The sequence below is a fragment of the Rutidosis leptorrhynchoides genome, chromosome 4 (genome assembly GCF_046630445.1).
Source record: "Rutidosis leptorrhynchoides isolate AG116_Rl617_1_P2 chromosome 4, CSIRO_AGI_Rlap_v1, whole genome shotgun sequence".
Classification (NCBI taxonomy): domain Eukaryota; kingdom Viridiplantae; phylum Streptophyta; class Magnoliopsida; order Asterales; family Asteraceae; genus Rutidosis; species Rutidosis leptorrhynchoides.
In genome coordinates, this window is record NC_092336.1 from 607,757,258 (window position 1) to 607,774,747 (window position 17,490).

Below are 17,490 nucleotides of genomic sequence, written 5' to 3' on the forward strand. Positions count from 1 at the left end.
TGGTGCGCCTAAGGAAGATCCAAATGAACATTTACGTACCTTTAATAGGATCTGCACACTATTTAAAATCCAAGAAGTGGAGGATGAACAGATATATCTCATGTTATTTCCCTGGACTTTAAAGGGAGAAGCCAAAGATTGGTTGGAATCGTTACCTGAAGGGGCGATTGATACATGGGACGTTTTAGTTGAAAAATTTCTTAAACAATTCTTTCCTGCATCTAAAGCCGTAAGACTTCAAGGAGAAATTGTTACGTTTACACAGAAGCCAAATGAAACTCTATATGAGGCATGGACAAGATTTGGAAAGTTGTTGAGAGGATGTCCGCAACATGGTTTAGACACCTGTCAAATAGTACAAATATTCTACCAAGGATGCGACATCACTACAAGGAAAGACATAGATATAGCAGCTGGTGGTTCTATTATGAAGAAAACCGAAACTGATGCTTACAAAATTATTGATAACACTGCTTCCCACTCACATGAGTGGCACCAAGAAAAAGATATCGTTAGATCATCTAAAGCAGCTAGAGCCGATTCTAGCCATGACATAGATTCCATTTCCGCAAAGATAGATGCTGTCGAGAGACGAATGGAAAAGATGACTAAAGATATTCATTCGATACGAATTAGTTGTGAGCAGTGTGGAGGACCACATTTGACAAAAGATTGTCTCAGTATTGAATTAACAATGGAACAAAGAGAGAATATTTCATACATAAACCAAAGGCCTGGAAATAATTATCAGAATAATTATCAACTGCCAAGACCAATTTACAATCAAAACCAGAATTATAACAGAAATATTCCATACAACAACCAACAAGGTCCTAGCAATCAACAAGTATCCAATAATACTTACAATCAGCAAAGACCTAATTTTCAAAACAAACCACCACAACAAACCGATGATAAAAAGCCGAATTTAGAAGATATGATGATTTGAAGCTAGTTGAAACTCAAACACAGTTTTTCACATCTCAAAAACAAACCAATGAACAAAATGCTCAAGCATTTAGAAATCAACAAGCTTCTATTCAAAATCTGGAACAAGAAGTAAGTAACCTAGCAAGGTTAATAGGTGAAAGAAAACCGGGAAGTCTACCTAGTGATACAAATGCTAACCCCCGGAATGAAACAGCTAAAGCTATTACCACAAGAAGTGGTACAACACTTAAACCACCGGAAATACCTGTAACTTCTGATGAAGCTATTCCTACTCCACAAGAACCACAACCTGATCAAGATAAGGAAAAAGAACCGGTAGTTGAAAAGGTTAATGAAGATAACACAGTTAAGGCTAAACCTTATGTTAAACCATACCAACCACCACTTCCTTACCCGAGTAAAATGAAGAAAGAGAAACTTGAAGCCGAGCAATCCAAATTCTTGGATATGTTTAAACAGATAAATGTAAATCTTCCTTTCATTGATGTGATTTCAGGAATGCCTAGATATGCTAAATTCTTAAAAGATCTGATCACGAATAGAAAGAAAATGGAAGAACTCTCGGCTGTTACTATGAATGCAAATTGTTCGGCAGTGCTGTTGAATAAGATACCAGAAAAATTATCTGATCCAGGAAGTTTCACAATTCCATGTTTTCTGGGTAGTCTTAGTTCAATAGAAGCATTGGCAGACTTAGGTGCTAGTATAAATCTAATGCCGTATTCACTATACGCTAAACTAGACCTTGGAGAATTGAAACCAACCAGAATAAGCATACAACTAGCCGATAGATCAATAAAATATCCTAGAGGGATAATGGAGAACATGCTAGTTAAAGTTGGTACTTTAGTATTTCCAGTAGATTTTGTTGTTCTGGACATGGAAGAAGATTCTCAAGTTCCTCTCATATTAGGAAGACCATTCTTAAACACGGCTAAAGCAATGATAGACGTGTTCGGTAAGAAACTGACCCTAAGTATAGAGGACGAGAGTGTTACCTTTTCAGTTGATAGAGCAATGCAACAACCACAATCTGCAGATGATACATGTTATTATATTCAAACTATAGATGCACATGCAGAATTATTAGAAGAATTTCCAGAATTACAAGGAACAAGAGAATGTTCTTTAGGAGAAGGTAATGAACCAATTGATGAAGCTGAAATGTTAGCTACACTTATAGCTAATGGATATGAACCAACAACAGAAGAAATCCAAATGCTAAAAGAAGAAGACAGATATCGATACAAATCATCGATAGAAGAACCACCGAAATTAGAGTTAAAGCCACTTCCAAACCATTTGGAATACGCTTATTTACATGGTGAATCTGAATTACCTGTAATAATATCGTCTTCTCTAACTGAAAATGAGAAATCACAACTCATTTCTGTGTTGAAAGCTCATAAACCAGCCATTGCATGGAAGATTCATGATATTAAAGGAATAAGTCCTTCGTATTGCACACATAAAATCCTTATGGAAGAAGGTCATAAAACGTATGTGCAATGCCAACGAAGACTAAATCCTAATATGTAAGATGTAGTTAAGAAAGAGATTATTAAACTGCTAGATGCAGGTCTAATTTATCCAATTTCTGATAGTCCATGGGTAAGCCCAGTTCAATGCGTGCCTAAGATGGGTGGCATGACTGTCATTACAAATGAGAAAAATGAGCTTATTCCTACTAGGACCGTAATAGGATGGCGTGTATGTATTGATTATAGAAAATTAAATGACGCCACCAGAAAAGATCACTTTCCCTTACCTTTCATTGATCAAATGTTGGAAAGATTAGCCGGAAATAGTTACTATTGTTTTCTAGATGGATTTTCTGGATATTTTCAAATTCCAATAGCACCCGAGGACCAAGAGAAAACCACATTCACGTGCCCTTATGGTACTTTTGCTTACAAACGCATGCCATTTGGACTTTGCAACGCCCCTGCAACCTTTCAAAGGTGCATGATGGCGATTTTTCACGACATGATAGAAGAATGCATGGAAGTTTTCATGGATGACTTTTCAGTCTTTGGTGATACATTTGAATCATGTCTAGTTAATCTGGAACGAATGCTTATTAGATGCGAACAATCAAATCTAGTACTTAATTGGGAGAAATGTCATTTCATGGTTAAAGAAGGCATCGTTCTTGGTCATAAAATTTCAAAAGAAGGAATTGAAGTGGATAGAGCTAAAGTAGATGTAATTGCTAAACTTCCACATCCCACCAATGTTAGAGGAGTTAGGAGTTTTCTAGGGCATGCCGGTTTTTACCGACGTTTCATAAAACATTTTTCTAAAATTGCCACTCCTATGAATAAACTCCTAGAAAAGGATGCTCCATTCATCTTTTCAGATGAGTGTATCAAATCTTTTAATATTCTTAAAGAAAAACTCACTAATGCGCCGATCATGATAACACCAAATTGGAATCTACCATTTGAATTAATGTGCGATGCAAGTGATTTTGCAATGGGAGCCGTTTTAGGACAAAGGATTGAAAAACGATTTCAACCTATATATTATGCCAGTAAGACGTTACAAGGAGCACAAACGAACTATACAACTACTGAAAAATAACTCCTTGCTATTGTCTTTGCTTTTGACAAATTTCGATCATATCTCGTTCTAGCAAAAACGGTGGTCTATACCGACCATTCTGCTCTTAGATACCTATTTTCAAAACAAGATGCTAAACCAAGATTAATCCGTTGGATCTTACTCTTACAAGAGTTTGATATTGAAATCCAAGATAAAAGAGGAGCAGAAAATCTCGCCGCTGATCATCTTTCTCGTCTTGAAAATCCTGAGTTAGAAGTTCTAAATGAATCGGCCATACAAGACAACTTTCCTGATGAATATCTATTGAAGATAGATTATAAAGAAATTCCATGGTTTGCAGACTATGCAAACTACTTACTTTGTGAATTCCTTGAAAAAGGATTTTCGTACCAAAAACGAAAGAAATTCTTCAGTGATATAAAACACTATTTTTGGGAAGATCCACATCTGTTTAAAAGTTATCCCGATGGAATAATACGCCGATGTGTATTTAGAGATGAAGCTAGTCAAATATTAAACCATTGTCACACAGGACCAACAGGAGGGCATTATGGGCCTCAACTAACAGCAAGAAAAGTTTATGATGCTGGATTCTATTAGCCTACAATTTACAAAGACGCACACCTTCTTTGCAAATCCTGTGATGCTTGTCAAAGGGCCGGAAAAATAAGTCAACGTGATGAAATGCCACAAAATGTCATCCAAGTATGTGAAGTATTTGACATTTGGGGTATTGACTTTATGGGTCCATTTCCAAAATCTCATAATAATCTCTATATTCTCGTAGCCATTGATTATGTATCTAAATGGGCGGAAGCACAAGCTCTCCCAACTAACGATGCACGAGTTGTAGTCAACTTTTTAAAACGGCTTTTTGCAAGGTTTGGAACACCGAAAGCTTTAATAAGTGATCGGGGTACTCATTTCTGTAATAATCAACTTGAGAAAGTTCTTAAAAGATATGGAGTAACACATAAAATCTCCACCGCATATCATCCACAAACAAGTGGACAAGTTGAAAATACCAATCGAGCTTTAAAACGTATTCTAGAGAAAACCGTAGGATCAAATCCGAAGGAATGGTCCATTAAATTGGAGGATGCACTCTGGGATTTTAGAACAGCCTACAAAACTCCAATTGGAACCACACCTTTTAGACTTGTTTATGGAAAAGCATGTCATCTTCCAGTAGAAATTGAACACAAAGCATTTTGGACTTTGAAGACATGTAATCTTGATTTACATGAAGCCGGACGTCTACGATTAAGTCTACTAAACAAATTAGAAGAATTAAGACATGAAGCATACGAAAATTCGTTAATCTATAAAGAAAGAACGAAGAAATGGCATGATAAAAGAATCAGAAGTTCAAAAGAATTTAAGGAAGGAGACAGAGTTCTTCTTTTCAATTCACGATTCAAGCTATTTCCTAGAAAATTGAAATCAAGATGGTCTGGACCATTCATAGTCAAAAGAGTTTTCCCATACGGAACAGTAGAATTAATAAATTCAAATGGGATTGAATTTAAAGTTAATGGTCACAGAGTTAAACACTACATAGATAGTCTGATGGAAGTCGACAACGAAGTTAATCACAATTTCGACACCACAGCTAACTAAGTGTGGGGAGAATCAAGTCTTTAAAGGATAATATGTATTTCTGTTAGAGTTAGATTGTCTGTTTTCGTGTAGTTCTCGAAAATGGAACCTGAATGGTCTTTCCCTAGCAGACCCTAAAGAACAAGTCTTCTCCCCCCATTCTGAATTTTTATTTTTTTTAGGAAATGAAGACTGCCTGTGAACTAAACCATGGTCTAATGCTACACGCTTTGATCACTAAACGTAATAATGACACACTTTCGAGTGAAATAGTATCAGTAATCAGAGAAAGAATGGACGGAGTTAGAAAAGAATCCAGATGCGAAGATAATAAGTTACAATTTGGTAAAGGAAAATCAAAATCCGCAGCGAAAAGAAGAGCACGACACCTAGAAAGATGTCACAAATGCGGAAAATGGTCACATGGAGGTAAATGTTCAAATAATCAAACTTATTCAAATACCGAATTTGTTACTTTATGCAGAGACGGACCGTTCATATGTTTAGAAGAAAAGACACTGAATGCTCGAGGTTACGCCTATGTAGCCATGGAAAACCAATTAAACCGACTATCTTATGAATGGGATAGATCATATAACTAAGAAATCTATTTCACAGGTATGTCTGTACAGTTTTTATTTTATTTTTATTTTTAACCTTTTGATAATAAACGCTAATTTGTTCGCTATAAAGTATTAAATTGGTATTGAATAAAATTAGGTTTGGCGACCGAAATTATTGACATCATTCAAAAATTTATTACATCACTATGAAATTTAACGTTTATTCTTAAGGTATAAATATCTTTAATCAATCAACCCAAAATATTTCAAAAATTCGTCATGAGTTAAATTAGGTCTTGGAACCGAAATTACTTTACCGAAAAGAGGGGCGCATATTTTTGATAATATTTGATTGATAAAAGTGGGATAAAAAGCCAAAAAGATTTTTAATTTTATTTTTACCATGTTTTTAAAATTAATATTTAAATCTTAAATTAATATTGTAAACTTTGTAAAAATAATATATTTAAAATTGTAAATATTTGAAAAATTAATATAAGTTTGGTGTGAATTTATAATATGAATTTTTAAAATTAAGTTTGGTGTGAATTTTTAATTTTTAAAATATGAATTTTTAATTTTATGCATTTCAAATTTTAAGTTTGGTGTGAATTTTTAATATTAATTTTGAATTTTATATTTAAATTGTGTGAATTTAAAAACAAAAATTTACTTTATCTCATTAAGTTAAAAATATGATTTTTAAAATTCGTCGTAAGTTGAAGACTAGGTCTTTGAACCGAAATTGCTTTACCCGAGGGAGGGACGAGAACTTTTATTATCATTATTTTTAATCTTATTGTATTAAAGTATGCAAAAAAAAAATACAAACTCCGCGACTCGCGGAGTTTGAAGAGTAAAAACCCAGCGACTCGCGGAGCTTGCAAAATCCAGAAAAAAAATAAAGGCTGGACGAACTGATCAGTATCTTCAGTCCACACACCACAAAAAAAAACACTGCGAAAATACTGCCGAAAATACACGAAAATACACCCCCAAAATCACAATTTTTAACCGTTAATCATCAAATCTTTTACTAAAATCATGTTGAGAAGGATGCTATCAAGGAATTACTCAAGAAAAAGGGTAAATTTCTACACCTAAACACCATTTAATCCGAAAATTAGTGTTCTTGAGCAATTTTTTCCCCAATTTGATTTTGATGCTTTTTAGTGTAATTATGCTTAAATTGTTTATGTATTATGCTTGTATAACCTAGATTGATGCTATTTAACATGATTAGAAGCCTTAAACTTCAAATTTTGAGTAATCTAGGGCTTGTGTTCTTGAGCAAATTTGGGGCTTTTTGATATAAACAGGTTATGGCCAATTTTTGTCATGAATTGTTGCTAAATTAAGTAGTGTAACATGTTTAGGTAGTTAAATGATCCAAACTTTGAGCCTAAACATGATTTTGAGAATTAAAGTGGACTTTTTCAAGTCTAAAATTCATGAACTTGATTTTTGAAAGATAATGCCATTTGAAACTTGTTTAATTGCTAGTAATGATTATTTTGACATGTTATTTGAGTTGAATGCTTATGAACTTGGCGAACATTTTCGTATATGCTTATTTGAAAAAGTGTAGATTTGATCAAAATATGAAAATGAGCTTAAGTTTGATATAAATTGATCATGTCATTGTAATTATTTTGATTGATGATTTTGCTGACACTAATGCATATTTGGATGCACAAAAATTGTGTTTGATGTGTTTTGCAGACTGAAAGGGGTGAATCTTCATCCCAAGCTCGCAATGCTCCTGCTGAGAATGCGGAACAACAGGAGGTGGATAACTACTACAAGCAAGATATACCTCATCCAGTCATGACATTTTCTGATATGCACTTGGAAGATTTGCATCCGAACCTGAGATTTGACAGACTTTGGATAGATTATCCAAAATACCAAAGGGGTTTGCATACTCTTCATTCTAAAGTTGTTGAGGTACCTAGGGTCATAGAATGGGGACCATTAGAAGCTGTAGAATTGGCCGGGCCAATTAGGGAATTACTTGCACAGAGGTATGGTAATTCTACTTTTAACGACTGGGTACGTTTATTAACCATGCGTAGACCTGTATATAAAGTATGGTGTGAAGAATTATTGTGTAGTATATAATTAAATGATCGGGTAGCTAGTTTAACCGATCAATCTTTTATTAGATTTTTGTTAGGAGGTTCGATGCGCCACATGTCTTTACTAGACATGGCTCAGGCTTTACGTATATATACGCCTGAGGAGTTAGCATCTGCCGATTGTAGAGGGTTGATACTAAATGGTAGAAAGATAGATGAAAATTTTGATACACATGGTGTATGGAGTCAAATGACAAGCCATCACCGATTCAAAGGGGGAAATTACTCTTATTTGGATATAGATAGAGCTGAATTAAGAGTGATTCATAGGTTTTTAGCTAATTCGATTACACAAAGATGTAAGAACAAGGAAAAGGTAAATGAACAGGATTTGTTTTACCATATGTGTATTCGAGACCCACAAAGCGCTGTAAGTATACCTTATTGTGTGGGTTATTATTTATCAGCTATGGTTAGGGGGATGAGACCGCATAGCATAATAGGAGGTGGTATTTTTATTACTTTGATTGCTGAATATATTGATGTGGATATAAGTCGGGGGGATTATTAGTGGAAGAACCAGAACCCCGCGATACTATAGGTTTAAATGTATACCATGGTGCGAAAGTTTTGAAGAGGCGAAATAACGCCGCAGTACAATACCATGGTAGACATCCACAGGTTGAGAGAAACTAACAGCAAGGTAATGTAGGAGGGGGAAATGAAATGCAAGAAATGCAAAGGTTTATAGCTTCACAGGAGTACGAAAATGCTAGACAGAGAGCATTTGAAGATTGGCAAGTTCATCAAAACCAAATCATAGCTCATTGCCAACATATAGGTAGAAACTATATTCCTACTCCAAAACCCATATTCCCTCCCTGGTCTATAGAGATGCAACCACCGTATCCTACGTATAACCCTGCCGAAGCATTTTATAGCACCTATGGTTATGCTTGGAACCCCTATTGGTATCAGTATCATCCCTAGTCTACTTAGTTTTATTTATTTTGTAATTTGTAATGTTGATACGTTTAATACTTATGTTAATATTGTAATAGTTTTTATAATTTTCTAACTTTTATTCTTAGATTTTAATAATTTTTGAATGTGGGGTAATATACCAAACTTCAAAAATATGTATATATGTTTGCAGTTTATCTTATGTACACAACAGGGTAAAACAACGCATTTTCAAAGACTGGCATTAAGTTCAGCAAAAGCAACTAATTTTGACGACAAGATGCAAAATATATGTGAAATAACAACAAGACGGAATGAACAAATGATGTGCACCATTTATCATTCAGCAAACAAACGCCAATATGTTTGGAAACTTTGGTAAAATTTAATCATTTTTACACAAATCACCCTCAATAATTTAAATTGTTACTGATTTCTTGCAAATGAGGGCATTGCAAGATCTTAAGTGTGGGAAGGGGTTAAATTCTTTCGGATTTTAAAATTTTTACTTTATACACTTGGTTACCATTAAAAATACTAGTAAAGAAGTAGTTGTATTAGAATCTAGTGCTCTCTGATAATAAAGAACAGCCCTAGTCTTATATACTGACTACCCAATTCTAGTAAAATTTTACAAAATTTTCAATTAAATGAACTCAAAATCATGTTTATACATATTTATGAACGATAAAACTAGGTTTTAACACCGAAATTATTGTAACCTCGGAAAGGACATAAATTGAGAAACAAACCAAAATGTTAAAATTCATTTAAAATGGAATAGAGGACGATAAAAAGGAAAATAAAAGCCAAGTGTGGGAAAATTTACCAAGTTATCTTAAACATATGTCACATATATCTGTAACAAATAACTGAAAATACTTTTGCTTTGGACTAAACTAAACTGTTTTACCCGATGAAAGAAAAGAAGAGATGGATCTACACGATGAATCAATTCCATCATTAAAAGGAAGTAAAGTCTTCCGAAAAAGACACGCGCTTCTTGATTTAAGTCAGGAAGTTGTCGTCCAGACCAGCTGTAGGTTGACGAAAAATCCAGAAAAGTCATCACTAAAATCAGCAGGAAATCCACGGACCTCAGCATTAAACAGGGTCGCCAAGTGGTCAGATTTATCCTAACCATGAGAAGGATTTATCTCGTAAAATGGGGGGGCACCATGCAAATTAGCTGGATAAGACTAATAAATCAGATCCCCAGAAAGGATAATCTCCTTAAAAGATCAAAAATCAGCTTTTAAGCCTGATATTACTCAATCCTTGAGATTGACCTTAAAGATTGAGAATTACAAACTCATGGAATTCAATGATATCTAAACTCGAGCTTGAACGAGAAAATATTTTGATCAAAATTACAAACCGATTTGTTTTCTGAAAACCCTATTTTCAATGCGTTCATTACCATTGAACGTAAAATCCTAGGAATTCACCTGGAATTCATTAGGTCACCTGAAATAAATCGGGTGTCAACCGTAAGAACGGTGGTTGCATAGCATGGTCAAAGACAGGACCTTGTGCCAGACCGAAAAATTATAAGGGTGAGCTTTACTATTGCTCCTACCAAGGATAGTAATTGCGTCCGACACGTTATATACCATAATCAAATGCATGTCATTAGACATTGCCTTAACAGTTGCTTGTTCAACGCTTTCCTTTACAACCGGACCGTAGTTTACCGAAAGGTAATATACGGGACAAGTAAACTGGACGTGTTGCTTTCCAAATACAAGGTTAGCAAGTGGGTGACACAAAACCATAAGTTTTGAGCTAAAATTTTCAAATCTGAAACCCACCAAACCCACAAAAATATTTTGCAAACACCGGTAAAGGGTTATTCCGGAAAACTTATCTAGGGTAAAAACTAGATTTAATTTTCAAAAGATCAAATGTTTTCATAAAGATCCAATTTCCTTAATGGATCTAAATTTTTATAGTCATGTGGGACTGTAAACCATATCGTTACTACCATTGTTTATACCACCGTATAGAAATCACTGATGTACAAAGTGTGAAGAATAAAGAAGTGATTCTAGTATTTCAAGACGATATTGCTTGAGGACAAGCAACGCTCAAGTGTGGGAATATTTGATAATGCTAAAAACGATACTATATATTACATAGCATTATTCCTCAAGAAAGACAAGCTTTTAGTTGCAATTGTTCTATTTACAAGTGATATTCGTTTAAATAATAAAAGGTGAAGACAAAAGACAGATTCGACGAATTGAAGACGCAAACGACCAAAAAGCTCAAAAGTATAAAAGACAATCAAAGAGGTTCCAATTATTGATAAGAAACGTCTCGAAATTACAAGAGTACAAGATTCAAAACGCAAAGTACAAGATATTAAATTGTACGCAAGGACGTTCGAAAATCCGGAACCAGGACCAGAGTCAACTCTCAACGCTCGACGCAACGGACTAAAAATTACAAGTTAATTATATATATAAATATAATATAATATATAATTAATTATATTAATTATATATATATATATATTATATTTATAAAATAAATCGTCGGCAAACAAAGAGCCAAAAGCTGGTGAGCTGTATTTACAAACTCCGCGACTCGCGGAGTTTGAAGGCAAAATGGGCCGCGAGTCGCGGAGACCCAAAGTTTGAAACTCCCTATAAAGCCAACCGAATTCTGATCATTTTTCATCTAACATATATCCATCTCTCTATCTATATACGTAAAATATATATATATATATATATATATATATATATATATATATATATATATATATATATATATATATATATATATATATATATATATAATTTATATTTTAATTTTAATTTTAATCCTAATAATAAGGGTATGTTAGCGAATACTGTAAGGGTGTAAGTCGAAATTCTGTCTGTGTAATGCTACGCTATTTTTAATCATTGTAAGTTATGTTCAACCTTTTTAATTTAATGTCTCGTAACTAAGTTATTATTATGCTTATTTAAAACGAAGTAATCATGATGTTGGGCTAATTACTAAAATTGGGTAATTGGGCTTTGTACCATAATTGGGGTTTGGACAAAAGAACGACACTTGTGGAAATTAGACTATGGTCTATTAATGGGCTTTATATTTGTTTAACTAAATGATAGTTTGTTAATGTTAATATAAAGATTTACAATTGGGCGTCCCTATAAATTACCATATACACTCGATCGGACACGATGGGCGGGGTATTTATATGTACGAATAATCGTTCATTTAACCGGACACGGGAATGGATTAATAGCCACTAGAATAATTAAAACAGGGGTGAAATTATGTACAAGGACACTTGGTATAATTGATAACAAAATATTAAAACCTTGGGTTACACTCAGTCGACATCCTGGTGTAATTATTAAACAAAGTATTAAAATCTTGTTACAGTTTAAATCCCCAATTAGTTGGAATATTTAACTTCGGGTATAAGGATAATTTGACGAGGATACTCGCACTTTATATTTATGACTGATGGACTGTTATGGACAAAAACCAGACGGACATATTAAATAATCCAGGACAAAGGACAATTAACCCATGGGCATAAAACTAAAATCAACACGTCAAACATCATGATTACGGAACTTTAAATAAGCATAATTCTTTTATTTCATATTTAATTTCCTTTATTTTATATTTAATTGCACTTCTAATTATCGCATTTTTATTGTTATTTTATTTAATTGCACTTTTAATTATCGTACTTTTTAATTATCGCAAGTTTATTTTATCGCATTTTTATTAATCGCAATTTCATTATCGTTATTTACTTTACACTTTAAATTAAGTCTTATATTTATTTATTATTTTACATTTGGTTTTAACTGCGACTAAAGTTTTAAAATCGACAAACCGGTCATTAAACGGTAAAAACTCCCCTTTATAATAATAATATTACTTATATATATATTTGTATTTTTATAAAAGTAAACTAATATAGCGTTAAGCTTTGTTTAAAAAGATTCCCTGTGGAACGAACCGGACTTACTAAAAACTACACTACTGTACGATTAGGTACACTGCCTATAAGTGTTGTAGCAAGGTTTAAGTATATCCATTCTATAAATAAATAAATATCTTGTGTAAAAATGTATCATATTTAATAGTATTTCCTGCTAAAATTAATAGCTATTTTATATACACCTCGCACGACATCAGTAATTATGCTTAAATTTTTTATGTATTATGCTTGTATAACCTAGATTGATGCTATTTAGCATGATTAGAAGCCTTAAACTTCAAATTTTGAGTAATCTAGGGTTTGTGTTCTTGAGCAAATTTGGGGCTTTTTGATATAAACAGGTTATGGTCGATTTTTGTCATAAATTGTTGCTAAATTAAGTAGTGTAACACGTTTAGGTAGTTAAATGATCCAAACTTTGAGCCTAAACATAATTTTGAGAATTAAAGTGGACTTTTTCAAGTCTAAAATTCATGAACTTGATTTTTGAGAGATAATGCCATTTGAAACTTGTTTAATTGCTAGTAATGATTATTTTGACATGTTATTTGAGTTGAATGCTTATGAACTTGGCAAACATTTTCGTATATGCTTATTTGAAAAAGTGTAGATTTGATAAAAATATGAAAATGAGCATAAGTTTGATATAAATTGGACATGTCATTGTAATTATTTTGATTGATGATTTTGCTGTTACTAATGCATATTTGGATGCACAAAAATTGTGTTTGATATGTTTTGCAGACTGAAAGGGGTAAATCTTCATCCCAAGCTTGCAATGCTCCTCCTGAGAATGCGAAACAACAGGATGTTGATAGTTATTATAAACAAGATATACCTCATCCAATTATGACATTTTCAGATATGCACTTGGAAGATTTGCACCTGAACTTGAGATTTGACAGACGTTGGATAGATTATCCAAAATACCAAAGGGGCTTGCATACTCTTCATTCTAAAGCTGTTGAAGTACCTAGGGTAATAGAATGAGCACCGTTAGAAGCTGTAGAATTAGCCGAGCCAATTAGAGAATTACTTGCACAGAGGTATGGTAATTCTACTTTTAACGATTGGGTACGTTTATTCAACATGCGTAGACCTGTATATAAAGTATGGTGTGAAGAATTATTGTGTAGTATAGAAATAAATGATCGGGTAGCTAGTTTAACCGATCGATCTTTTATTAGATTTTTGTTAGGAGGTTCGATGCGCCACATGTCTTTACTAGACATGGCTCAGGCCTTACGTATATATACGCCTGAGGAGTTAGCATCTGCCGATTGTCGAGGGTTGATATTAAATGGTAGGAAGATAGACGAAAATTTTGATACGCATGGTGTATGGAGTCAAATGACTAGCCATCACTGATTTAAAGGGGGAAATTACTCTTATTTGGATATAGATAGAGCTAAATTAAGAGTAATTCACAAGTTTTTAGCCAATTCGATTACACAACGAGGTAAGAATAAGGAAAAGGTAAATGAACAGGATTTATTTTACCACATGTGTATTCGAGACCTACAAAGCGCTGTGAGTATACCTTATTGTGTGGGTTATTATTTATCAGCTATGGTTAGGGGCATGAGACCGCACAGTATAATAGGAGGTGGTATATTTATTACTTTGATTGCTGAATATCTCGGTGTGGATATAAGTCGGGGGGATTATTAATCGAAGAACCAGAACCCCGCGATACAATAGGTTTAAATGTATACCATGGTGCGAAGGTTTTGAAGAGGTGAAATAACGCCGCAGTACAATACCATGGAAGACATCCACAGGTTGAGAGAAATCAACAGCAAGGTAATGTGGGAGGGGGAAATGAAATGACAGAAATGCAAAGGTTTATAGCTTCACAAGAGTATGAAAATGCTAGACATAGAGCATTTGAAGATTGGCAAGTTCATCAAAACCAAATCATAGCTCATTGCCAACATGTAGGTAGAAACTATATTCCTACTCCATCGCCCGTATTTCCTCCCTGGTCTATAGAGATCCAACCACCGTATCCTACGTATAACCCAGCCGAAGCATTCTATAACACATACGTTTATGCATGGAACCCCTCCTGGTATCAGTATCATCCCTAGTCTACTTAGTTTTATTTATTTTATTATTTGTAATGTTGATATATTTAATACTTATGTTAATATTGTAATAGTTTTTATAATTTTCTAACTTTTATTATTAGATTTTAATAATTTTTGAATGTGGGGTAATATACCAAACTTCAAAAATATGTATATATGTTTGCAGTTTATCTTATGTACACAACAGGGTAAAACAACGCATTTTCAAAGACTGGCATTAAGTTCAGCAAAATCAACTAATTTTGACGACAAGATGCAAAATATATGTGAAATAACAACAAGACGGAATGAACAAATGATGTGCACCATTTATCATTCAGCAAACAAACACAAATATGTTTGGAAACTTTGGTAAAATTTAATCATTTCTACGCTAATCACCCTCAATAATTTAAATTGTTACTGATTTCTTGCAAATGAGGGCATTGCAAAATCTTAAGTGTGGAAAGAGGTTAAATTCTTTCGGGAATTTTAAAATTTTTTACTTTATACACTTGGTTACCATTAGAAATACTAGTAAAGCAATAGTTGTATTAGAATCTAGTGCACTCTGATAATAAAGAACAGCCCTAGTCTTATATACTGACTACCCAATTCTAGTAAAATTTTTAAAATTTCCAATTAAATGAATTCAAAATCATGTTTATACATATTTATGAACGATAAAACTAGGCGTTAACACTGAAATTATTTTTACCTTGGAAAGGACATAAATTGAGAAATAAACCAAAATGTTAGAATTTATTTAAAATGGAATAGAGGAGAACAAAAAGGAAAATAAAAGCCAAGTGTGGGAAATTTTCACCAAGTTATTCAAAATATATATCACATATTTTTGTACAAATAATTGAAAATACTTTTGTTTTGGACGATAATTAACTGTTTTACCCAATTTACTGTAAGAAAGATGGATCTACACGATGAATCAATTCCATCATTAAAAGGAAGTAAAGTCTTCCGAAAAAGAAACGCGCTTCTTGATTTAGGTTAGGAAGTTGTCGTCCGGACCAGCTCTAGGTTGACGAAAAATCTAGAAAAGTCATCTCTAAAATCAGCAGGAAATCCACGGACCTCAGCATAAAACAGGGTCGCCAGGTGGTCAGATTTATCCTAACCATGAGAAGGATTTATCTCGTATAATGGGGAGGGCACCGTGCAAATTAGCTTGATAAGACTAATGAATCAGATCCCAGAAAGGATAATCTCCTTAAAGATCAAAAATCAGCTTTTAAGACTGATATTACTCATTCCTTGAGATTGACCTTAAAGATTGAGAATTACAAACTCATGGAATTCGATGATATCTAAACTCGAGCTCGAACGAGAAAATATTTTGATCAAATTAAAACCGATTTGTTTTCTGAAAACCCTATTTTCAATGCGTTCATTACCTTTGAACGTAAAATCCTAGGAATTCACCTGGAATTCATTAGGTCACCTAAACCAAATCGGGTGTCAACCGTAAGAACGGTGGTTGCATAGCATGGTCAAAGACAGGACCTTGTGCCAGACCAAAAAATTATAAGGGTGAGCTTTACTATTGCTCCTACAAAGGATAGTAATTGCGTCCGACACGTTATAGACCATAATTAAAAGCATGTCAGGGGACATTGCCTTAACAGTTGCTTGTTCAACGCTTTCCTTTACAACCGGAAGGTAGTTTATCGAAAGGTAATATACGGAGCAAGTAAACTAGATGTGTTGCTTTCCCAATACAAGGTTAGCAAGTGGGTGACACAAAACCACAAGTTTTGAGCTAAAATTTCAAATCTGAAACCCACCAAACCCACAAAAAGAATTTGCAAACACCGGTGAAGGGTTATTCCGAAAAACTTATCTAGGTAAAAGCTAGATTGAATTTTCAAAAAGATCAAATGTTTTCATAAAGATCCAATTTCCTTAAAGGATCTAAATTTTATAGTCATGTGGGACTGTAAACCACATCGTTACTACCATTGTTTATACCGCCGTAAAGAAATCACTGATGTACAAAGTGTGAAGAATAAAGAAGTGATTCTAGTATTTCAAGACTATATTGCTTGAGGACAAGCAACGCTCAAGTGTGAGAATATTTGATAATGCTAAAAACGAACATATATTTCATAGCATTATTCCTCAAGAAAGACAAGCTTTTAGTTGCAATTGTCCTATTTACAAGTGATATTCGTTTAAATAATAAAAGGTGAAGACAAAAGACAGATTCGATGAATTGAAGACGCAAACGACCAAAAAGCTCAAAAGTACAAAATACAATCAAAGAGGTTCCAATTATTGATAGGAAACGTCTCGAAATTACAAGAGTACAAGATTCAAAATGCAAAGTACAAGATATTAAATTGTACGCAAGGACGTTCGAAAATCCAGAACCGGGACCAGAGTCAACTCTCAACGCTCGACGCAACGGACTAAAAATTACAAGTTAACTATGTATATAAATATAATATAATATATAATTAATTATATAAATTATATATATATTATATTTATATAATAATCCGTCGGCAAGAAAGGCTCCAAAATGGTGTGAGCTGTAAAATCGAACTCCGCGACTTGCGAAGTTCAAAGAAGGAAAAGGCCGCGACTCGCGGAGCTCAACTGGACGAAAATTCCTATAAAAGGCAACGCATTCTGATCGTGAAAATATCCATTAATCTATCTCTCTCTCAATATATACGTAATATATATATATTTATATTTTAATTTTA

At 33.6% G+C, this 17,490-nt stretch overlaps 1 non-coding gene across 1 annotated transcript; it reads right to left on the reverse strand.

Annotated features, from left to right (window-relative positions):
* Positions 1-232: 232 nt before the first annotated feature.
* On the reverse strand, positions 233-339 carry LOC139846064 (small nucleolar RNA R71). The gene has a single exon (XR_011758809.1). It is a non-coding gene; the product is annotated as a small nucleolar RNA R71 (small nucleolar RNA).
* Positions 340-17,490: the final 17,151 nt, after the last annotated feature.